Raw genomic sequence first — 26,996 nt, 5'->3', positions numbered from 1 at the left:
TTGGAGGGACCTGGTTCCAGATGTCGACTTGCAGAATATATGGCAAGTATCCTTTGATTTACTTCATGTTACAGTCTCACCTGCCAATTTAAAGCGCAACCATCTTTTCTCTCTCCATAGAGTGTACTGGTCTCCGGCCAGATTGGCCAAATTCTCTGAGGGTCCTATTCCCTGTTGCCCAAAGTGTAAGCAGGAAAAAGTAGACGACCTTCATATGTTTTTAACTTGTCCGGATCTAAGGAATTTTTGGTTTGAGATAGAAGAAGGTATGAAAACGCTCTTCAATTTTGATATACAGGTTAGTATATCACTTGTCTTTTTTGGGATCTTTGATAATTACGAGGAACTTTCCCAAGATATCAATAAATTATCTCTTTATTTAATTATCCTTGCTCGCAGAGAGATATGTAAACTTTGGGTCAGTGATACTGTTCCTTTATATATTGATTGGATTCGAGCAATAAGGCATACACTTAGTTTAGATATGGTAGTTTGGAAGAGAAGAAAACATTTTTGGAACCCATGTATCAACTGGTTGGATAGGATGTGAACGATATTGTCCAATGATTATGCTTTTTTGCAGATTGGGTTACCCTAAGATCAGTTCAAGGGCCGGGATAGATGCAAGAACTGAATTGAAATCAGACTGTGCAGTAACGTGGGGTTGGCATTTGGTATCTGCAGAAAGTGCATCCACTAAGATCTTCAGAGTTTAAGATAGAGCCCCTCTGTACTCGTGCAGAGGTTGGCAAGGATTGGCTACTCTGAGAATATCTTTTTTGGCGTCTGAGGACAAAAAAAAAAAAGAATCCAGGTACTACCCATGCACTCCACCAATAACCCAGACACTATCCTTACACTCCTCCAATCACCCAGGCACTACCCATGCACTCATGCAATCACTGAAGCACTACTGATGTACTCATCCATGCACTCAAGCACTACCCCTGTACTCATGCAATCACTTGGGCAGTACAGATGCACTCCTCCAATCACCCAGCAACTACCCAGGCACTCCTACAGTCACCCAGGCACTACCCATGCACTCATCTAAACACACAGGCACTACCCATGCACTCCTCCAATCACCCAGGCACTACCCATGCACTCATGCAATCCCTCAGGTACTACCCATGCACACATTCATTCATTCAGGCACAACCTGTGGACTCATGCATGCACTCAAGCACTACCCCTGCACTCATGCAATCACTTGGGCAGTACACATGCACTTCTCCAATCACCCAGGCACAGCCCATGCACTCATACAATTACACAGGCACTACCTATGCACTCATCCAATAATGCAGGCACTACTCCTCCATTAATGCAAACACCCAGGCACTACCCATGCACTCCTCCAATCACCCAGGCATACCTCATGCACTACTCCATGTATCCAGCCACTACTCATGCACTCTTCCAATCAGCCATACATTATCCATGCTCTCCTCCAATCACCCAGGTACTATTCCTGCACTTATGTAATCACCAAGGTACTACTCCTGCACTCATGCAATCACCCAGGCACTATCCATGCACTCGTCCATTCCCTCAGGTACTTCTCCTGCACTCAGGTACTCATCCAGGTACTACCCATACAATCTTTCAATCACCCAGGCACCTCCCATGCAATACTCCATGTATCCAGCTTCTACTCAGGCACTCTTCCAATCAGTCAGACACCATCCATGCACTCCTCCAATCACCCAGGTACTATTCCTGCACATATGTAATCACCCAGGCACTACCCTTGCACTAATTCAATAATACAGGCACTACCCCTGCACTCATGCAATCACCCATTCACTCCTTTGTTCACTCAGGCACTACCTGTGTGCATCTCCAATCATCCATGCATTACTCCTGCATTAATGCAAACACCCGGGCACTACACATGCACTCTTAAAATCACCCAGGCACTACTCATGCACTCATGCATTCAAAGAGGCACTACCCACGCACTCCTTCCATCACCCATGTACTTCCCAAGCACTCCTTAAATCACTCAGGCCCTATTGTTGCACTCATTTATTCACCCAGGCACCACTCATGTCTTCAACTATGCAATCAGGCAATACTACAAATATAATACAAGATGACTGGGCCCCCCGATGCTTTATGTTATGTGAGGGTCCTCTCCTATGTTCTCTCCAGATTTCATTCTAGTTTAGCTCTTTTTCATTGGCAGAATCTTCGTCCTTCATCGACGTAGGATATTTACAATTCTCTTTTTTCCCCTATATTCTCTATTATTATTATTCTATGCAAATTTGGCATTCGTTTTTTATTTTCTCTATTTTGAGCCTGGTTTGCCCGCAGATATCTGTACTCTAATAAAATCCTTTCTCCCTATTAATATTAACATCGGGTTGTTCATAGTTCAGTCTATACACAAGCTTTTTGTTTCAGTATTTTTTCCATTTTCACCACTAGCATTGTGCATGTTTTAGCTCATGCCCTCTTCGCTTTCTATTATTCGACACACATGGGCCACCACTCAGGTTAAGTCGTCAGCAGACCAGCCTTTTCTAGTCCGCATCCAATGTTGCTTGTTTTTACGCAATGCGATTTCCACGTGTTTTACTTCCTGACGTTGCGAGATACGAGCGAGTTCAAATATCGCAAACTTGCCCTTCTCTGGTGTTTACCTTCAGCTGCTGATCCCCGGCAGGTCCGTCCATGCTGGGCTCCCAGTAAGTACATTTCTTGCTTTGGTCGCTGAAGTATGTAACTTGGCCCGTAATTATATTTAAACATGGCTTTAACTGCCAGCCGTTGTGGTTTGATTTGATATCATCCATTTATTTAACCGCGGCTCATTCATGTCTTTATACGTAGTACACGCTTTGGGTATTCCGACATTCGATTGTATCATACCCACTGTGTAGTTGGCCTTCCGACTTTTAGGTTTTTTTGTGGCATTAGGCGAGCAGTAACAACCTCCTTTCACTACGCAGATTTTAACACTGTCATTAGTTGGCAATGTAGTTACAACTTAGTCTTCACTGTTATTTCATTTCAGACCATCATATGTAGGTGCCTCGGAGGTCTTTTATTATAAAAGTAAGTAACCAACACTACACTCAGGACCTGGGATTCCCATTGATCTGTCGCAACACAGGTAATGAAATTTTCGGTTCATGCAACATTTTTTCATTACTCACGGCACTTATGATCAACTAATTTATGTTCACATGGCCTCGTTTATATATTACAGCCCCTTTTGCCTCATTAATTGGCTCTCAAAGTCCCTCCATTTAATTCATTTATCTGCACATTTTGGAGCGTATTGAAACAGATCAGGTATTTTGATCTTCTCGGTTTGCCTTATATAATGTACTTTAATCTTTTATGGCCAACTGTGTGATCACACTTTATTATCTCTCAAATTTCCCGTGATGCAGTTTTAAACCAGCTTGTTGCGCTGTAGTTCAACGTCGACCTCCTTCCTTACCGCATCAGATAGGTACTTTACTCTCATCTTTTCAGTTCCCTTATCCAGTAGTTTGTTAGAATATCTTTCTGAATTTACATTTCACCATTTATTTGTATTAACAGCTGTTTTAATCAGTCAGAACATGCTGTACAGCCCTTTGTAGTTTGTTAATTGTCATTATCTGTAGGTAAGGCTCAATCTTTCTACTTTTTCTTGGGAATTCTTGTTACACTTTGTATTTTTATCTTTATCACAGATTATTATTTGACTTTTCTTATGCTTGGTCCTGCTTCTAACCTAGCCTTGCCTTTGACCATTTTAATCCACTCTTCGAAAAATTCAGTCTTTTCTGAGCTTTAAAATTAACATCACCTTATTATTCATCCTCTTCTTTTTTATTGTACTTTTTTATGATATGTGAAGCCTTTTTGAGTTACTTTACTCTTGAATGCTCTGTGAAGTAACATCTTAGTCCATCACCTTTCCCCTTGCACCATTTGTTAATATCAACAGCCTTGTTGTACTTTATTATCATATATTATGTGTGCTCATGTATGCATTGTTTTTATATTTTAGAATTTCAAGAGGTTCTCCATGAAAATGGCGTGGTTACGCCGAAACGCGCGTAGAGACTGTCATCTACTTCAATTTCTGAAAACCCTTGTCATATTTTAGTCCTGTATATATATGTTTTTTAATTAATTCACGATACATTTGACAATTTGTGTGATTTTTTGGTTATTTATGTGATATTGTCATTGTTTTATATTTTTATGTATAATAATAAAATGAATACTTTTTTTAACTTATTTTGTTTGTCAGTACACTGAGGCCTTGTCTATCAATTTCTTGTGTTAAACCTGACTCTAGAAAGGTATCCTGTTGCCTAGGAACTATTATTACTTAAACTCAGGCACTACTTATGCACTCATTCATTTCCTCAAAAACTATCCATGCACTCATCTATGCACTCGGGTACTGCTCATGCACTGATACAATCATTCACTACCCCTGCAGTCCTGCAATTAGACAGTCACTACCCATGCACTCATGAACTTACAAATACATGACCCATACACTTATGCCATTACTCAGGTACTACCCATGCACTCATCCATGTACTCAGGCGCTACCCCTGCACTCATGCAATCACTTAGGCAGTATACACACACTCGTCCAATCACCCAGGCAGTACCCATGCACTCATTTAATCACCCAAGGGTTACCCATGCATTCATACATGCACTCAGGCATTACCTCTGCACTCATATAAACACCTAAGTACTACCCTTGCACTCCTCATATTACCCATGCACTACTGATGCACTCATTCATGTACTCAGTAAGCATGGGCGAATTTTGCGAATCTCGCGTTCGCGAATTTTGCGGATTTGCGAACTCGCAATCCGCAAAATCCTCGAATTCTCGCGAATTTGCGGATTTTTTTTTTTTGTGTTTGCGCGGGTTTCTGCCAGTTCGCGAGGGTTTTGTACAATGTCGCAAATTGCGAACTTACCTGTCGGGTCGCAAGTTTCGCGAACTTGTTGTTTCTACGTGTCCAGCCTGTTTGGGACACTCTTCTTCATCACTGCCACTCTCTGTCACCACTGCCACTCTCTGACTACTCATGCCACCCTCTGGCCCACCCATGCCACCCTCTGTTTCATCACAGCACCCTCTGGTTGTCCAGTCAGTGTACATTATTGTGGCAACGCAAGCACACCTTCCCTGCCTCAAGTGACCTGAATTAATTTGGGGCTGATTAATGTGTCACAGAATATTTTTTTAGCTGGCACCTGCTTCCTTAGTGCTTCCTGATTAGTGATCTTTTGCACTTGCTAAGTGCTTTCATTGTTGCAAAATTAGTTACAACACCTGCCCTGCCCCAACTGACAATAATGAATTAGGGGCTGATTAATGGATTTGAACTGCCAGCCTGGCTCCTGGTTGTCTCCCTTAGCTGTAATTCAGGACCTTTGTGGCATATGTGTAACTATTCTGAGGTTCAGAGCAGGGTCACATAATAGTTGCAACTGGCAACTGAACTCTGGAGGGGCCCCTCAGGAAGCACTACAGGAAATGGCTACTAATGATGAGCCTGAACTTTTGAACCTGGTAAGTAGTTTCAGTTTTGCTAAGATCGTATTTCTGCAATTTTGCACTTGTTCGCGGGGCGCGAAGTTGTACTGGGAAGCCGCGAACTCACGCAAACAGTACGAGCAGTGCGAGCAAAATCCGCTGCTCGCGGATTTGCGGATTTTGCGGGAAATTCGCGAATCTCGCGGATTGCGAATTTACCGAAAATCCGCAAAATCCGTGAGCGAAACGGATTTTCCGCCCATGCTTAGTACTCAGGCACTACCCATGCACTCATCCATGCACTCAGGCACTAACCCTGCAAAAATGCAATCATTCAGGCAGTACACATGCACGCCTCCAATCACCCAGGCACTACCCATGCATTCCTCCAATCACCCAGGCACTACCCATGCACTCATACAATCACAACAGTACTGCCCATGCACTCATCCATGCACTCAGGCACGACCCCTGCACTCATGAAATCATCCTAGCACCACCCATACAATCCTTCAATCACCCAGGCACAACCCTTGTACTACGCCATGTACCCAGCCATATCAGCCAGACACTATCCATGTACTCCTCCAATCACCCAGGTACTATTCCTGCACTCATGTAATAAACTAGACACTATCTGAGCACTCATACAATCACCAAGCACTACCCATGCACTCATCCATGCACTCAGGCACTACCCCTGCACTCATGCAATCACCCAAGAACTACCCATGCAGTCCTCCAATGTTGCAGGCACTACCCCTGCACGCATGCAATTATCCAGAACCTACTCAGGCACTACTCATGCACTCCTCCAATTACCCAGGCACTACCCATGCCCACCTCCAGTTACCCAGGCACTACCCATGCACTCATCCATGTACTCAGGCACTACCCCTGCACTTGTGCAATCACTCAGGCAGTACACATACACTCCTCCAATCACCTAGGCACTACCCATGCACACAGGCAATCACCCCGGCAGTACCCATGCGCTCATCCATGCACTCACGTAGTACCCCTGCACTCATGTAATCACCCAAGCACTACCCATACATTCCTGAAATTATGCATACACTACCTCTGCACTCATGCAATCACCCAGGTACTACCTATGCACCGCTCCAGTCATCCAGAAACTACCCATGCAGTCCTCTAATTACCCAGGCACTACCCTTACACTCATGCAATCACTCAGTTACTACCCATGCAATTATCCATGCATCAGGCACTACCCCTGCACTCATGCAATCACATGGGCAGTACAATTGTACTCCTGCAATCACCCTGGTACTACCCATGCACTCATACAATCACCCAGGCACTACCCATGTATGCATCCAATAACTCAGGAACTACCCTTGCACCCATGCAATTACCCAGGTATTACCCATGCTCTCCTTCAATTGCTCAGGCACTTCCCATGCACTACTCCAATTACTTATGCATTACCCCTGTACTCATTCAAACACCCAGGCACTACCCAGGTGCTCCTTCAATCACTCATGTACTGCTCATATACTCATGTAATCAACCAGGCACTATCCATGCACTTCTCCAATCACCCAGGCACTACCCCTGTATCCATGCAATCTTACAGGCACTACCCCTACACTCGTGTAATCACTCAGGCATTACCAAAAAGTCACCCATGTACTCAGGCACTAGCCCCGCATTCATTCAATCACTTGGGCCGTACACATGCACATCCAGGCTCTACAATTGCACTCATTCAATCAGCCAGGCACTACCCATGCAATCAGGCACTACACCTGCACTCATGCAGCCACCCAGCTTCTACCCATGCATTCCTAATATCACCCAGGCACTGCCCATGAACTCATGCAATCACTCAAGTACTATCTTTGCACTCATCCATGTACTCAGGCACTACCCCTTCACTCATGCAATCACTATGGCAGTAGACATTCACTCCTCCAATCACCCAGGCACTACACATGCATTCTTACAATCCCCAGGAACTACCCATGCACTCATCAATGCACTCAGGCAGTAGCTCTGCACAGATGCAATCACCCAAGCACTATCCATGCAGGCCTCCAATCATGCTGGCACTCACCCTGCACTCATGCAATGCGCCAGGGTACTACCCAATGCACTCCTCCAATCACTCAAGTACTACCCATGCACTCCTCCAATCACCTAGGCACTATCCATGCACTCATGCAATCACTCAGGTACAACATGTGCACTCATCCATGTACGCTGGCACTACCCTTGCACTCCTGCAATCCTTTGGGCAGTGCATATGTACTCCTCCAATCACGCAGGCACTACACATGCACTCATACAATCATCCAAGCACTAACCATTCACTCCTCTAATCACCCAGGCACTGCCCATGCACACCTCCAATCACCCAGGCACTACTCATGCATACATACAATCACTCAGGCACTTCCCATGCACTCATCCATGTACTCAGGCACTACCCATGTACTAACCATGCACTGAGGCACTATCCCTGCATTAATGCAATTACTTGGCCAGTATACATGCTCTTCTCTAACCGCCCAGGCATAACCCATGCACTCATGCAACCACCCAGGTACTACACATGCAATTATCCATGCACTCAGGCATTACCCATACACTCCTCCAATCACCAATGCACTACCCATGTGCTCATGCTATCCCTCAAGCACTATTGTTACACTCATCCATTCACCCAGGCGGTACCCATGCACTCATCTATGCACTCAGATACTACCCATGCATTCCTACAATCACAAAGGGCACTACCTCTGCACTCATGCAATGACACAGGCACTACCCGTACACTCCTCCATTCACCCAGGTACTACCCTTGTATTCATGCAATCACACAAGCACTACCCATATACTCAGGCACTAGTCATGACTCATTCAAGCATTCAGGCACTACCCCTGCCCTCATGCAGTCACTTGGGTAGTACACATGCACTACTCCAATCACCCAGGCACTACCTATGCACTAATTTAATCACCCAGGCACAACCATGTACTCATCCATGCACTCGGGCACTACTGCAATCATCCAGACACTACCCGTGAACTCTTCCAATTCCCCAGGCACTACCCATGCACTCATGAAATCTCTCAAGCACTACCTATGTACTCATCCATGCACTCAGGCTGTACCCATTCACTTATGTATTCAGTCAGGCAGTACACAATCACTCCTCCAATCACCCAGTTACTACCCATGCACTCATACAATCACCCACGCCCTACCCATGCACTCCTCTAATCACCCAGGCACTACCCATGCACTCCTTCAACCACCCAGGCCCTACCCATGCACTCATACAATCACTCAGGTACTACCCATATACTCATCCATGCACTCAGGCAGTACCCGTGCACTCATGCAATGACTTGGGTAGTACACATGCACACCTCCAATCTACCCTTGCACTCATACAGGTGCCCAGGTACTACCCATGCATTCATCCATACACTCATTTGCTACCCTTACACTCTTGCAATCACCCAGGCACTACCCAATTACTCCTCCAATTACCCAGGCACTACCCATGCACTCATGCAATTACGCACACACTACCTATGCACTCCTCTATATAATACACTTGCTGCAATTAATACAACACATAGAAGTTTGTCTATTTTTAACCAAATAGGCGGTTCTAACAAGAACCATTTTTTTTCTTTAATTTTTTTTTGTGTTTTGAACTCTTTTTTGGGGGGTGTTTTTTTTGTTTAAATGAAAAAAATCAACAGAATGAACTGAGAAAACTTTCTCAAACATTTTACAATTAAAAACACATTGCAAATACATATATATATATATATCACTGTGGTTATTCGCAGCAACCACAATAGCATCCACAGATTGCTCTCCATAACAAATAACTTTATTTCACTTAATGCACCACTGTTCAAGTCCAGCAAACTCAGGGAATATTTGGGCTCTTTTGGTTGTTGCTGAAGAACCTGCTGAGGTGCTAGGCCCTGCGACTTGATCATCTTACGAAGTTTGTTTCTGTAGCTGACAACGATGTTGCTCTCACGCAAGATGACTTGGATGCATTGTCTGCAGGTGTTTTAGCATAGATGAAGTGCCGCAGGAGTATTTTTATCTGTTCCACGAGAGAGATCCTTTTCACATATAATGCATGTCACCATGCATGCATTCACTTGTTTATGCCCCCTGAAATCGAAAAAAAGCCCACATGACACTTTCATATCACTGCTTAACAGGTTCTTCCAAATCTTCTTCTGTCAGAATGTCCTGTGGTGGAATTGAAGAAGCCAATTTTCTAATGGAGTGAAAAATACCCCTAGAAAAAGGCTAGAAAGAAGAACAGAAAACACGAGAGCTGTATCTCTGAAGATGTTCTTGGAAGAATTAAATATTTGGGTGTTGTTCTGCAAGTTCTAGAATAAAAAGCTTCTTAACCAATTAAATGCTTTCTTTTGAAGTCACTTGGGGTTTGCGAACCCGACGCGCAACCAGCGCGTACCAGACTCCATTCCCCAAAAATATTTTTAACAATAATATATCTTTATTCCTGTTACAAATATACATTAGTTACAATTGTGTGTATTAATCTCTTGGTATAATACATATAATAAAGTTATATACATATACTTTTAAAACGAAATAACTTGCGCTGGATTTGTGTACCTAACACGACCCCGGAAATATGTACGTTATGTGGGATCGTTGCGGCTCCTGTTACTTCATTATAAGACATTTAATATCCATAATATTGATGTAAATATCACTTTTATAAGTCTTTCAATAAAGCATATATGATTGATTTAATGAATGTATAGTGTATATCATGTATTTCAATTTTTAAAAAAATTCTTTGATTTATGCACCCACCGTGACCAGTACATGATCGGTACGCGAATATCACTCAAAAAAATTAGAAAAAAATGTAAATGCATATTTTAAAAAGCATAAAACATCACATTATCTTTATAAAAGCTTAACATTTTAGAAAAAGCATTTTTAATCCATAATATATATTATACACACTGCACATTTTTAAGAAATTGTTGAACATATAATCTCATTATTGTTCAACTTCAAAATTAAAAAAACAAGTTACAAAGCCTTAGATTGTTACTAAAAAATAGCTCTAGATTTTTGGACATTATAGTTAGGATTTAGCATTTAAAACACTTTTCAAATTCACTGAAAAAAACATAGGTTTCAGGGATGTTACAGTTCGAAATTAGCATTTAAATTAGCATTAAAAAAAACCTTTCAAATTCACTGAAAAAAACATAGCTTTCAGGGATGTTATAGTTTGAAATTAGAATGTAAAAAACCTTTGAAATGAATCCTAAAAAACTTCTGCATATATCATGCCACACAGAATCCGCACATCTCTTGTAGATATCTGATTTGCTGCCACCACTTAGCAACAACCTGGTGGCAGCCATCTTAGGACTTAGGAATCAGTCCCAAGTCGTAAAGAAACTGTAAAGAAAGATATAAGGGGGCCCGCCTGCCACTAGACCTTGACTCACTAGGCCTGGTGGCACGGTCCCAGAGGTACCCCACCTAGGGCCAAAAAGTTAGATTTTTTATATATTTCTTAGCACTTTTGAAAAGAATAGACAAATCCATTGCAAAATAAAAAAAGCTAGGTCTCTTGCATGCTTAAGAAATACCCCCCAGAGCGGGACAGGGCCTGATGGGGGCGCTTGTATAATTTAAAGGAGGTTGGTCGTAGCCTGCCTCCACAAGCCTTTAGGAGGCCCCAGAACCTCATTCTCTGGGGCCATTATGTTAATACAGGCTTAATAGCTCAGTCCACCATCACACCATGTACAACAATATTGCAGCCAGTTCACTGTCTTTCAGACACAATACAAATTAATTGATTTATATTGTAATGGTAAGTACAGCAGTACTCTATCACTCCATATGACGTGCCCAGTCAATAAATGTCCTTTAGTAAGTTAAAAGAGTTTCATCAGTGGATGTCTTTAAAATAAGTTGAGATCTCAGCCTGTCATACAAATCGCTGTAAAGCAGTAAAACGAATGAATTCTACAACACAACTGTGCGAGACACTACCTCTGAGGTTCTTCCATCTTCATCCATTCTAGTCAAAAGACTTGATAGAGTGTCTAATTTCTTTATTATTGGACTTACATCAAAAAGGATAGAGACTGGTAGTGTTGTTTGTGGTCATTAACACCTAGAAACACACAAATGTTGCAGCTCCATTAACAGAAACGTTCTAAGTCCTAAAGGGATGACTAATACTTGTCCTGGCTGACTTTTGTATTTAATTAGAGCTCAGTCCGAAATTCAGCAAGTAGGGAACGCAGTTTTACTAGACAAATTGCAAAAAGCAGGTCAAGGTAAACTGAATCCCAGCACCATAATGGAAAATGCGCGGAAACAATGACATTGAAGAGTTCAAGTTATGAATGTTGTGCTTGTTCATTCCTCTCAAAATGCATTTCTTTCACAAAAGTGTACACTACTTTTATTCTTGAGAAGATGTTTCCTGACATACAAAGAACTATTGTACACATTCTCCTACTTGTTCCTTTTTACCATCAGATATTGTTTATCACTTGTTACAACTACAAAAATGTTTCACTTAACCATAATATGGCGTAATGAATATCAGACATGAAAGTATGCTACCTCAACAAACAGCAAATGTTAACAGGGTGTGTGCGATTATTTTTACTTATGTCAAGGGGACAATTAAACAATGACAAATCCAATTATATGGACTTATTTAATATTACAAATAACAATGTTGCAAAATAATTATTAGGACTAAATTACCTTTCTTCTAACTTAGCCACTGTTTTTCCCAATTGGCTCTCTTTAAGATTAAGTAGGGCTATCTCATATTCACATATGTGTGTAGTTTGTGTTGCTTAGTTGATATTGCGATTGCATAAAATGGACTTATGTATTTCCTAATTGGTACATCAACCCCAGTAGTCAGGGATGGTGTGGTAACACCAGCTGCGGTTTTAACCTGAGGATTGCCCCAGGAATGTCCCCTTCGTCGTACCTTCAACTCTTATTGAAAAGATTAATGACATGCCAGAAAACGTGTATGAATTCCAATCAAACACAGGTGCTTCAGCCCTTGAAGGGAGTTTTTAAATTCAAATGCATTATATTCACTAAACAGGATGAATGAGATTCATGATTGGATGATTAAAATTGACTTATAAGAAGTTACAATGAGACCGAACTCATGCTTTTTGACTCTGGGACATCAGTCATAAAGGTTGTGAAGGCAAAATTGCTCAGTGGTATTTTGCTATTTCTAGAATTAGATTGCTGTTCTTTCTGACTTCTGAGAAGAGTTAAACCATCGAACATCCCCTGGCATATTTGACTCTTCTGTAAGTCTTTTTTAACTGCCCACAAACTACACAGTTGATGTACCACTATGTCTTTAGCACACACTGTACAGCCAGATGGCAGTAAAAAACCGGTCGGAATGTAACTTTGCCACCTAACTCAGTTTTGATTTTTTGATATAAACATGACATTAATTATTACAGCTGTCACTACGCCTTAAGAAATCAAAGTTCAGCTGCATACTACTCAGATTTCAATAATGCAAGTTGTACTATCTTCATTATTTAGAACTGTGACACTGGTCCAAAGGCTATGTGACTCGTTAGGAGTTGCGGGGGTGAAGTATGTGGAGACTTTTGTTTTTTGGGTGGCATAGAGAGACTCTATCTTGCGCCCATGTGTGTCAGGACGGCGTTCGGGTGTTGCTGGAGGTTCTGTTTCGGTGGGGTGTGTAAACTTCCTGCATTTCTAATGCTCGGAACTGCTCTGGCAAATCCTCTGGGCGTGGTGGCATTTTGCCATGGAGCTCTCTGTATAAGGCAACATTTTTCACCTTGGGCCTATACCTTGGAGCACTTCTGAATCATAAGTACCTCTGCTGTCTCCCCGCACTGTAGCTCATTAGCTCATTAATTAGTACCACTTTTGTGGATCACTTTTGCCCTGCGCTTCTAGTGCCTGTGCTACATGGTCCTCCTATCTCCCTCAGCATCTCAGTTCATTATATATTCATGCCGCATTTACCAAGAGGGCAGCATTGTCTTATTGTTCCTCCAACAGGTGTGGAGGTGCCCAGCATTTATTTGTCATAGTGTTTTTGCTGCTTTAGCAGTAAATCATGTCCTTTTCAGTACCTCATGCCTTCTCCTGTTTACCTCTCGCCTCTAGCGGGCACCACATAGGGTCAGGCCAATTGCGCATGCTTGACGGTCCTTTTTAATTATGCTGCTGGTGATTCTCAGTTGTTTCCCTGCTCTTCCACAGCCCCCATTAGGGTGTCAATGCCCCTCTCGCAGCCCGGTGTTCCTGAGCTTTCCTACGGGGTTCACTCCGCTAATGGAGCACTCCTTGCCGCAACACGACACGCATCGCTCACTCCCCACTCACTGTCGCTGAAGAGTTGATCAGCTGCTGACCAAGAGATCGCTGTGCACCACTCGGTGCGGCTCTTGGTGCAGGAGGATCGCAGTGTTGAGGAGAGTGGTTCCGTTGTCCAGGCCGCTGGCTGTCACACCAGTTAGGCCAGCCCTTGTCAGCACAAGCAACATCCACTGGCATCTGGATGGTTTTCCCTTCTCAGACGCTTCATTCAGATCTGCAAGAATTGCTGGATGCACCGCTTTAAGTTTCACTGCCTACGTTGGTCAGATGGGCCCATTCACCTTCTTTTCTCAAACTTCAAGGCCTTCCTGTGTTGTGGCTCTCTAGAGGGAATGCACATAGTGTCGCTGTCAACCAGCCCAGACGTGTATTGAAGACAGGCTGCAAAGCACATAGAGTTATATGTACAGAGGAATGCCCACTTTCTAAAAGTAAAAGATACACAATTGATGGACGGAATGCAGAACAAATTAAAACATTCATCCCCAGTCGAGACATCTAGGTTAAATCTATTGTTCTTTTGCTCACCATGCCACCCCAGTTTAGACCTGGCCTTATTCAAATCAGCCTTGACTCAGTGCCTCATGGGAATAGTCCAGCCCAAACTGCCAAGTAAGGTCTTACCTGGACTGGAAACAGCATCCTAGGACAACTTTCAGGGTTTCACCCCTCATCAGCCTGGATAGCTTGATTCCAGTAGCACAGTTAGCACATCTGGGCATACCCGGCGCACTTAGGGTGAGAAAGTAAAAGACACACAATTGATGGAAAGAATGCAGAACACATCAAAACAATCACCCCCAGTCAATAGATCTGGGTTAAATCCATCAGTCTGGGTATGCCCAGAGGTGGGTCTCGTGTTCTCCATGCCACTGGAGTCAAGCCATCCTTATCTTCCTTATCCACAGAGTTATCCGTTGTTTCTTTTTCCCACCATGGTCTACTGATTTTCATGGTGGCCCTGGGCTGCGAAAAAATCAGTGGCAGTATCACTGCCCAAATAGGGACGGGCTACTGCCACTGTGACCTAGTGGCCCTTTGGTAGATGGGCCACCAGGTCAAGGGCTTTCCCTGCAGAGATAGCAGACACTATGCCCTCAGAAACCTGTTAGTTTCTCCACATATAAATTCTGGAAAATCCAAAATTTAAAAAGCTGAAAATGTTATACCAATTCTTCACTATACTCCAGAAATATGGAATTCTCTGCAACTGCCCTCTTCAAAGAAACAAAAGCAGAATACATCATGTTATAAAGTATTTATCTGTCAGTGAAATATTTTACTTTCCTTATGAACCATGTTGTTTGTACCTGAATTAATCAAAGTTAAACCAAGGTCATGTTGAGCTTTTATCACATTTCATGTTATTACCTCAGTGCAAAGCACAAATAATATTCTTATCCCATGAAGAAGCAGTGCAGGGTATTATACAGTTGTTGTCAGGGCCTGGTAAACATGCTTGTACATTAATTTGTTGCACCGGTCTGCAGTCAGCATATTCTCTCTCAGGAGTGGTATTCTAGATGGGTGCTTCAAAAGAGTTTTAAAGGAAAGATGCGTTGTCCTTTGGGGAAGACCTATGGTCTCATAGGAATTGTAGTTTAGACTACGACATCACTCACTATCTGAGACCATTGTGTAATCAGCATCAGAATCTGGGGAACAGGCAAACACCTCTTGATGGTGAACATGACCACTTGTTGCTTGCTTCACACTCTCTGTGAGAAGCTTCCTTGACTGTTGCACAAATAAGGTGGATTAGAAGAACCATCTTCATCTTTGGCAAGCGCTTCGGCCTTCAGTCCAGGACTTCATCTTCTTTATCCCTTTTCTGGGCCAATAATTCTTCTGAATTATACCAATTATTGGCAGAGTCAAGTCACCATTAGATTGTCTTTAGCGGTTTGTATAAATGCCTCTTAGAGGGGAGCAGATTCTGTCTGTGGCAGAAGCTGCAATTTATAGACACCAAATATAGTGACCCAAAAATTGTGCTTCCATTGGGTGTAGACTGGCAGCTGTAGAGAGCCATCCAGTCTCTCCCGAACAATGACGCAATTGTAGCCCTCCTCAGGGCTGGCTCGCCCAGAGGAGATAAATAATCGGGCTAAGACTGTTTTTCACCTTGGGCCTATACCTTGGAGCACTTCTGAATCATAAGTACCTCCGCTGTCTCCCCGCACTGTAGCTCAGTAATTAGTCCCACTTTTGTGGATCACTTTTGCCCTGCGCTTCTAGTGCCTGTGCTCCATGGTCCTCCTATCTCCCTCGGCATCTCAGTTCATTATAGATTCATGCCGCATTTACCAAGAAGGCAGCATTGTCTTATTGTTCCTCCAACAGGTGTGGAGGTGCCCAGCATTTATTTTTCATAGTGTTTTTGCTGCTTTAGCAGTAAATCATGTCCTTTTCAGCACCTCAGGCCTTCCCCTGTTTACCTCTCGCCTCTAGCGGGCACCACATAGGGTCAGGCCAATTGCGCATGCATGACGGTCCTTTTTAATTATGCTGTGTGTGCACGCAATTTGTTCTGGAACCCGGGTAGAATCCATTCCCCCGCGGCTCAGCCGCTACACTGGCTACGAGGCTGGTACGGGACTCACGCCTCTCAGGCTCACCTGCCTTGGCCTGCATCACCTGCGGGGCTCCCAACCAGCCTATGATGCCATGAGGTGAGACGCCTTGCAGCTGCTGCTCTCCTGCTCCCCCTCAGCGGAGGTGGATCCCTTCCTCCAGCAGTGACTGCGCTGTTGCTCTGGCCCCTGCAGTGAGTGCCGGAGGCTCTCTTGACCTCAGGAGGCCTGGCGCTACACTTCCTGTCCACCGGCTTCTGATCCGCAGGCTGCGGCCTGCCCCATCCCCAGGATACATCAGGCTGTGAGAGGCCTGCAACGTGCAGCTGAGGACAGCAACGTACTTTTGAAGGTGAGCGCACTGAGCCTCACAGGCCCCCTACAGGCACAAGTCAAACATAAAAAAAGAAAAACATTTAAAATAGGAAGAAGTAATCAAAAGGGGAAACCTTATCAAGATGGTCCACAAAACCCGTACAGAACAGGGACAGCCAGTTGGCCAGCTGTATACTCAACAGTCACACAGGGGTTTGGACACTGGAGCGCCCCCATCACCCCAGGGGCCCCCACCAATGCAATTTCCCCCCTTTTGGGAAAGTAATAGGGTCAATCACACAAGAAACCTTTTGAAAAGTGGAGCACCCAGTAATACATAGCAAGAAGGGAAGACAGCAGGACCCCACCAGACAGACAGCTACCCTGAGCACAGCACCACAAGCAGCCACAGATGGCCCACAGGCAAGGTGCAGCCACACCACTCCAGCACCACAGCCACACCACAGTGACCCCGTTCCCACTGTTCAGCAAGTTTGCCGACCCCGGGATGGCAGACCCTTCCGGAAGTCTTGGATAGTACACCCCAACCACTAGTTTAAGGGTATGAGAGAGATGGGTGGGGCAGTCAAGAGATTGCTGCTTATACACTTTGGCGGCCCTGGGCCGGCTCTTCAACCGCCAAATTAATCCAGATTTCGAGCACTTCAAGCTACGACAGGCCAAAAATCTGAGACAGAATCAGTTGACATGTTCTAAGCCCGCCTGAGACGACTGGCAAGCATGTGCACATTCCCAGACCTGAGGGAGGAAATAAGGGCACGGGTCATCTAAGGGTGCCGCTCGGTGTTATAACAGCAGCTAATTCTATGCCAACCCGGGATGTCACTGTATGACATCCTCATACTGGCCTGTTCCCCAAATTGTCAAACTCCAGAGCAGATGAAATGGAAGCTGCTCTCAATAGGAATGCTGCCCCATCCTACACTCCCTGGCACATCCACATAAAAGAAGATAGAGTCAGGGCCATTCAAGTGCCCGAAGCCGGTCCTAACCACCATTAAGACACCGACAGGCGGGCCGATAATATAAATAAATAAAACAAATTTTGTTGCGTGCACTGCATTGCCAAATGCGATGCAGTGCGTGCAATGAAATTTGTTTTATTTATTTATAGGTTTACTTACCTGTAAAGCTCTGTAATTCATAGATTACTACCCCCACCGCAACCCTCCCCCTCCCCACTTCACCGCCCGGCAGGTACACCCACTACCGACCGCGACTGAATGACGGGCCCCTGCAACACAAGAGGAAAGGTCGCTCCGGGTGCGGAAAACAGAACCACTTTGCAATGGTATGCATGAGCGGAAAATCTCGGTCAACCTTCGCCAGCCCATGCGGTTCCCCACCTAATATCAGGCAACTATCAATGGATGACCACATCACCCAAGGGAACGACACGACACTTGGTCCTCAGTTCAACATGGAGGGACATGACAACAACATGTTCATAATATCCTTCGCAGGTCGTGCAGACCAACGACGGCAACCACCTTCCAAGTGCACTGTTCAAATGGCCGGTTCTATGGTGCAGGCACTCATCGACACCGGGACATCGGTGAATGTCATGGACTTGGAGCAATATGAATGCCTCGAACTGTGCCCCCCTCTCTCTTCCATGAATGCGAGTATATACACCTAAGGAGGTACTCACCCACTTCCCCTGAGGGGGATGATAGAAGTGGAAATGACCAGTGACAATCACACCACATGGGCAAGGTTCCACATGAAGGAAGGAAAGAAAGTCACCATCCTCAGTGGCCACACAGCAGAAGACCTGGGCATGGTCTTGTACATAAATCAGGTGCACGACTTCAAAGCCAACGTCATCCTATAGGAGTTCCTACAGCTATTCGAAGGCATGGCAAAACTCAAAGGCAAGCAGTTCAAACTGCACATTTACTCATCGATCAAGCCAACAGCACTGAGGCACAGGAAAGTGCCCTTCCACCTATGTCCGGAGGTGGAGGAAGAGTTGAGGAAACTTGCGGATCTGGTCATCGAGAGAGTATCTGGCCCGACCCCATGGGTGTCGCCTCTAGTCATCACTCTAAAGCCCACACAGCCTGGGCCATCCAGCTGTGTATTGACATGCGCCTCTCCAATCAGGCCTTGAAGAGGGAACAACACCTAACACCTATCATGGACAACATTGTGGCTGACCTAAATGCTGGATACCATCAGTTGGAGCTTGCCCCGAGAGCAGATACAACACTTTCTCAACCCACATGGGCCTCAGGAGGTACAAACCGCTAAGCTTTGCAGCTGAAGTGTTCCAGAATGCCATCTGGGAGACCCTGTCAGGTCTTCATGGCATCATCTATCTCAGTGATGACAATATGGTGTTTTTTGAACACTCTAGAAGAACATCACATTTACTTGAGGGACACTCTCCAACTGCTGCCGACCAGTGGTCTGACCCTTCACAAGGCTATGTGCTCATTTTATCAGGAGTCAGTTGACTTCTTCGGGTACATCTTCTCACAGAAAGGGCTCCAGGTGGATCCAAGGAAAGTGGCTGCCATAAGAATGGCCCAAACACCCACCATCCTGATCGAGGTCTGCAGCTTCTTGGGGATGGCTATGCACTGTGGCCAGTTCATACCTAACCTGGCTTCCCTGTCAGAGCCACTACGAGCCCTTACACTCAGTGGGGCAGCGTGGGAGTGGACCCCGAAAGCAAATACATTGTTCCAGGCCATCAAGACTGCACTGATGGATAAAACAGTATTGGCGTATTTTCACCCTGGGAGGCGCACCGGGCTAGTTGTTGATGCAAGTTCAGTCGGCCTAGGAGTGGTTATCCTTCAGGAGAGCGAAGGAAAAAAGTGGGTCCCCATCGTGTAGGCCTAATGTGCACTGTCAGACACCGAGACGAGATATGCCCAGATAGATAGTGAAGCATTTGCCATCAAATGGGCATGCCAGCATTTTCATCTGTACCTCAATGAGCATGAGTTTCGAGTGGTGACAGATCACAAGCCACTGATTGCCTATTTGCCAGGACATCGAAACTGCCCCCCCAGAATAGAACGGTGGGCGAATTTCACCCTGGTGCCAACAATACGGCTGACTACCTGTCGCATCATCCTACAGTGACAGACATGCAACAGCCACAGATGGATGAAGAGTACACCGAAGCACTCATCAGTATGGTGACACAAGAAGCAAGACCGGAGGCGTTGACGCTGGAAGAAATCGGAGCGGCAACAACACTGGACAAAAACCTGACGAGAGTCAAGGAAGCCCTACTCGCCAAAGGATGGCAACACTTCTTGGATGGGGTGCACACCTTAATGTGGAGCACCACCACATGAGGCATCAACTATGGAAAGTCCACAGTGAACCGAGTGAGAGTGAACTCGAAATCGTGCTACACAGGCATGACATCGTAGTCCTCAATAGGTTACAAAACCAGGTCATTAATTTGGCAAACGTGGGACACCAAGAAATGTCGAAAACTAAGGCACACCTCCTTAGTAAGTTGTGGTTTCCCAGCATAGATGCCGTCGTTGAGGAGAATATTCAGGTATGTCCCTCTTGCAAAATCACTGGAGGTGACCCAGCTCCGGCTGCAGTCATCACAGAAAGGACCTTTGAAAAACTGTGGTCTAAAGTGAATATGGACTTCTGGAGCTTCCCCAATGGCCACAGCACCCTGGTTCTAATGGACACACACTCCAAGTTCCCAATTCTGGAAGTGCTCTCATCCATCGCATTTCCGCTGGTCCTAGCTGTCCTTTACAAGACCTTTGCTCTGCCAGACGAGATCAAATCGGACATTGGGCCCCTGTTCCAGGGCCAGGAATTCCAGGTTTATCTGGCGAAACAGGCCGTTCGACACTGAAAAATCACTCCACAATGGCCCCAGGCAAATGGTGAGGTTGAACGCTTTATGAGGACCCTCAAACGAGAGCGGCACATTGGAGCATTGAGAGGAGAGGAGGCAGTTAGTTTGCTCAGCAGTTCCTGGACACCTATCGCTGGACACCTCACAGCACCACCCATTGTGCTACATCGCATCTACTTTTCAGGCATGCTCCATGGGATAGTGAAGTAAATAGAGGACACTCTTTTGTGAAGCAGGAGTTTATTCTCAGGAGGAAACAGCTTATACAACCACCAGGATAGAAATGCCAGGAGACCTAAGCAACTCCCACATAAAGAATGTAGAACATACATAGGAAACATAACAATTCCAAAGATGTAATGTGATGTCATCTAAAAGGGATACTACACACCTTCCCCCTTTAAAAAAAAAAACTACAAAAATAACAGAACAAAAAAAAACAAATAATGAACAAAATCACGTAACTTAACAGGAATAGATTTGACACGAGAACTTTTCCTTAGGGCAACATCAGTAACTTGTGCATTCGACTTATCCACACTATGGTTGGGAACAACAGTATTAGCAATACATTGTTGAATTGGACTGTCACGCAAAACATTAGATCCAAAGGACACTTGTTCAGAAGGAACAAAAACATTAGAAAGGGACTCATCATTGTTACTGGTTGAGCTTTGCACATCACCACAAAATGTGTCCAACAGGGCATGGTAAAAATTAGCACCAGAAACAGTTGAAGAGGGTAGAGAACTCATTTTCAAATTAGGAGCTCTACTCAAGGAAACCCTTACGGAAATTCCTCACTTTGCCACCTTCTACTCTAACAGCTTTGCTGAAAACCTCTGTAACTTTACAAGGATCAGACCATTTGTTCCACCTAGAACCAGAAGATCTGCCAAATTTGACTCGCACCAGATCACCAACTTTAATCCCAGGTCTAAGACCGACTGAACAACTAGAAGCGCACCTCATCTTTTCTTGATATTTCAAAACCTTGTTTCTAACCTTGGATGGATCAACACCAGGCTCACAAGGAATCTTCAACTTCATCCACCAAGGTAGCAATTTTGAACCAGTTTTCCTACCTTTTAACAGTTCAAAAGGAGAAAAGCCCGTAACTGAGTTAGGCGAAGTACGGTACGAAAGAAGAGATGCACAAAGAGTTTTTTTCCAATCTAAATTGCTTTTAACAGCTAGTTGAATGGACTCCTTGATGACTCTATTGAAGCTCTCCGTTTGACCATTGGCCTGAGGATTGTAATTAGACACCCTTTTGTGTACAACTCCACACCTATCAAGAAAAGACTAAAACTCACTACTGACACATTGTGGACCATTGACTGATAGTGATACCAGCTCGGCTGGAATCCCTTCCCTACAGAATATCTCATCAAGGAATTCAACAACCTGGGAAGAGCCAACCCTGTCCACAACCTTTACCTCTGGCCACTTAGAGAAGTAGTCAATCAATACCAAAATGAAAATGGATTTATTATCCGACAAATCAAGAGGACCAACAATATCAATCCCAAGTTTCTTCCAGGGGCACATGGTATACTCAATGGGAGAAACATCCGTTTTGGCAGCCAAAGGTTTAACTGACTTAGAACTATTGGCACAAGGAGAACATGAACGAACCCATTTGTCTACCATTCTATCAATGCCAAACCACCAATAAAATTCACGGATTCTTCTTTTAGTGTTAGACATACCCATGTGGCCCTCATGCGCCATGAAAATTTTTTTTCTCGTAAATCATAAGGAGGAACTATCTTATCTCCTCTAGTTACAAAACCCTGATCAAACACGAGTTCCTCTTTTATTTTACTAAAAGACAAAACATCACCAGAAAGTTTTCTTTCCTCAGGCCACCCATGCTTCAAAAAATCCACCACATTGGACAAAGAAACATCTTTACACATGGCATCTCTCCAAGCAGTTTCAGAGATAACACTGGATGAGACATTACACTGTACATCATTGATATCATCAATGGTTAAAACGACATCAACATCCCGAGGAGTATCGTTGGTTACCTCTGAAGAAACACAAGGCAATCTAGACATGCGATCAGCATGAACATTTAAACGGCCAGGCATATATTCCACTATGCATTGGAATTCTTGTAATTTGGCTGCTAAACGTGCCAAACGTGCTGTCAAAGTTAGACCACCACCAGCAGCTAACATGTTTATCAAAGGTTTATGGTCAGTCCGCAAACGGAATCTTGTTCCCCAAAGGAACTGCCTGAAATGCTCGACCGCCCAAGTACAAGCTAAAAGTTCCTTCTCAATGGTGGAATAATTAAACTCCGCACCACGAAGCGTCCGAGAAGCATATGAAACTACATATTCCTCACCCAACTTCTTTTGCATCAGCACAGACCCAAGACCCACGTTACTTGCATCAACACACACAATGCATTCCCCACCCAAATGAAAAGGTCTCAAAAAAGGAGCATTGACAATCTCTTTTTTGAGTAATTCAAAAGCATTCTGTTGTTCATTTTCCCAAATAAATTTTGCATCCTTTTTTAATAACAATCTTAAAGAATGAACCTTAGAAGAGTAGTCTGATACAAATTTACTATAAAACTCCGTAAGGCCCAAAAATTACACCAATTGTTCTTTATTACTAGGGGCAGGAGCCTTAGTTATGCTGAGAACGTGATTGTGTTTGGGTTTGATGCCTTGAGCAGAGATTTCATGTCCCAAGTATTCTACAGTGCTTTGTCTAAATTTCCACTTTGAAAATGTCAAAGTCAAACCTTTTTCCTGAACAGATCTTAGTACTCTATCCAGGTTCTTGTCATGGTCTTCAAATTTTTCCCATATATTAAAATATCATCTTGGAACGCTATGGCATTGTGACCACCCTCCAATACCTCTTTCATAAGTCTTTGAAATACTGACGCCGCACTAGCCAAACCAAATGGCATGTGACGAAATTGGAACATGCCCTCAGGTGTTATAAAAGTAGTGAGAAATTTAGAATCTTCATGGAGTAGAACCTGGTGATAAGCACTAGCCAAATCTAGGGTTGAAAAAATACAAGCACCAGAAAGAGTAGAAATTAGCTCATGAATGTTGGGTAACGGATGTCTATCGACTCAAATTTCACTGTTCAAACTGCGGAGGTCAACACATAGACGAAGCTCGCCATTGCTTTTAATTTACAAAACTACTGGAGAAACCCAGGGAGAGGACTCAGTTGGTTCAATAATTCCTCGAGTTACTAAATCTAACAAAATAGTTTTTAATTTGTCTTGGTAAGCCAGAGGTACATTTCTAACTTTATGTCGGACAGGTGTCGCACTTTCCTTCAAAATAATTTTATGTTTAAAATTTACAAATTCACCTAAGGTGTCAGAAAAAATATCTGGAAACTTGCTTTTAATTTGGAGAGTGAATTCATCATCAACAGAAGGTACTAGATAAACTGGTGGAGAAGCATTGGGATCTAATTTAATTCCCAACTCGTGCTGATGTGGCCAACTCAGAATAGAAGCTCCTTTGGAAGCAACATAAATTTTACCTTTAATATTCTTATGCTTAAATTTGATATCAGCCCACATAAAACCCAACAAATCAATTTTCTGACCAGTATATCCACCAGGACGAACATCACATGGAAGTAAATTTGATGAATTCCAGTACCTGTTAAAAATGTCACTACCAATTATACTGTACCAAGCACATGAGTCTATGAGCATAGAAATTTCTATACCATTTATCAATATTTTATCCTTGGGAAAACCTTTGCATTTAGTGTCACCAACACATAACAAGGTGTTGATTTCCTGAATTTCTGCAGAATTTTCATACTCTGAATCAGTTAATAGATTTACTTTTTGTGGAGATCTACACATTTTACTAAAATGTCCTGATTTTTTACATTTTATGCAAATTTTATTCCATGCTGGACAACCTCTGTAATTGCCAACATGATCATTTCCTCCACACTTATAACGGATCACCTGGTTTTTCTTGCCAGAACATTTGTTGTCCCTTGAAAAATACTCTTTTTTAGTTTGAGTGAAAGGAAACTTCTTTTGATTATGGACCTCCCTTACCAAAGCAACCTCTGGAATTACTACCTTATTCTTTACATCTTGGCCTCTTATCTCGCTAACAAAAAGTTCAGATTGTTCAATACCTTTGGCTATGTTCAATACAGCATTAAGGGATTTAGTTCCTATCCATAGACGTTCTTGAATCTTTTTACTCTTGGTCTTCGTCATTATTTGATCTCTTAGTACCTGTTCAAAATTGATCGTCTCAAAAGCACAAGAACCTGCTAAAGTTCGTAATGCGGCTACATAGTTTTCAATAGACTCATCATCTTTCTGTGCCCTTGAATAAAACTTAAATCTTTCCATTACCGTGTTGATTTTCCTTCCAAACCTAGAAGCCAATTGTTTTATTACAATCTCAAAAATATTAAAATCACCTGCACCCTCAATAGGAGGTCAATTTTCTAATTCTTTAAGGCCAGCACCTCCTAAACAGATTTTTAATAGTGCTAACTTCCTTTTAGGAGAACACCCATCTTCTTCCACCACATCCACATAAGCTAGAAATGTGGGATACCATAGGTCCCATTCTACCTTAGGATCCCCAGCAACAGGTAAAAAATGTGGAGGAGAATTAATATTATTTGACATTTTAGATAGATAACACAAACTAGGTAAGAGAAATTATACAGCTAAAGAAAATAATGAATTAACAAAATAAACGTAGTCACCGTAGTCGATTTCGTTTCTGTAAGAAATTCTGAAAGTTCGACGCTAGTGAAATCTGTATACAGCAGTCAATAAAATTTGGATGTTCGTTGTGTGTAGAAACGCTGGTAAAGATAAATGGTAAATCGTCAGAAGAAGTAGCGTAGCGTTTATTGAAGACAGAAGATAAACAAACAAAGAGTCAAAATGGCTGCCACGTTATGTCAAAACATGTGCTTCTTTGACCTTAATGACGCTTGGACGCTTCGTCAAAGATCGCGGGGAACGTCGACACAACGAGAACGCTGAGGCATCAACAAGAACTCTGAAGCTCGCTCAGCATCAAAGAATCCCAAGACAAGTTTTAAAAAATGCAGGTAAGAAAAAGTTAAGAGTCTTACGCATCTGGCCGCTTGCTTGACGTGAACTTAATGCGCTTAAACCAAACAAATAGAGTCAAATTTACAAAAACAAATTGAGTAAGCCAAAATCACGAAAGTATGCGAAGTAGCATATACGCAATGTCAGAGATGACAAAACTTGTCAAAAATTTAAAAAAATACGGTACAAACACTGCCGCAGGTGCAATCAAGGCACATAGTCGATTGCTGCCGCTGGTGCGATCATTTACACATAAGCAAGTAGTAAAAAAAAATACCTTTAAGACGTGTGAACGCTGTTCCTCGAATATTTCTTCTTCTTTTAAAAAAAAAAAAATACTTGCTTCAAAGAGTGGGTCCTTGAAGATCCCTGTCGTCGCCAATTTATGAAGTAAATAGAGGACACTCTTTTGTGAAGCAGGAGTTTATTCTCAGGAGGAAACAGCTTATACAACCACCAGGATAGAAATGCCAGGAGATCTAAGCAACTCCCACATAAAGAATGTAGAACATACATAGGAAACATAACAATTCCAAAGATGTAATGTGATGTCATCTAAAAGGGATACTACAGACAGCATCCCGATAGGTCCTGCTTGGCACCCTGCCAAAAGGGATGGTGCTACCGTGCAAGCCTGGAGCAAAACCATCAATCAGAAGGCAAGACTCACCAGAGGTGCAGAGGCACCTTTCCTGTGTGTGGGTGACTACGCAGTGGTGAAAGACAGGCACCCAGTGTGGATATTCCTGACACCCTATGAGCCTGAGGTGTGGAGAGTTGTCAACATCGGCGGGACCATGGTCTCCTCTCAAAGGGGCACCCAAAATGTGACCAGAAGCATATCTTGATTCAAGAAGGTGCCTGGGCCCTGCCCCATTCAAGACCGGGCCACCGACCCAGAAATAGAAGCAGCCTCATTAGGCTACTGCACACCACATCCTGTGCCACTCAGATGAAGTCAAGAACTTGTGTGGAATGGCAGAGCAACTCTAGATGCCAGTTCACCATGCAAGAACATCCAGTGTATGCCTTTGACCTGCAGCCCAGCTGAAGCAGGGTATAACTCCAGCCCTCAGAGCCAGAAGTATGGTCTCTGGCCGTACCCTTCACACAGCCAACAGCTCAGATGCTTTGTATGCCTCCTACTCGATCATGATGTTAATGTTGTTGGTGGTTGCTAAAGAAAAGGACGGATGTAG

Source organism: Lissotriton vulgaris, chromosome 4_1 (genome assembly GCF_964263255.1).
Source record: "Lissotriton vulgaris chromosome 4_1, aLisVul1.2, whole genome shotgun sequence".
Taxonomy (NCBI): Eukaryota; Metazoa; Chordata; class Amphibia; order Caudata; family Salamandridae; genus Lissotriton; species Lissotriton vulgaris.
The sequence above is the reverse complement of the archived record's forward strand: the minus strand, read 5'-3'. Positions refer to the sequence as shown.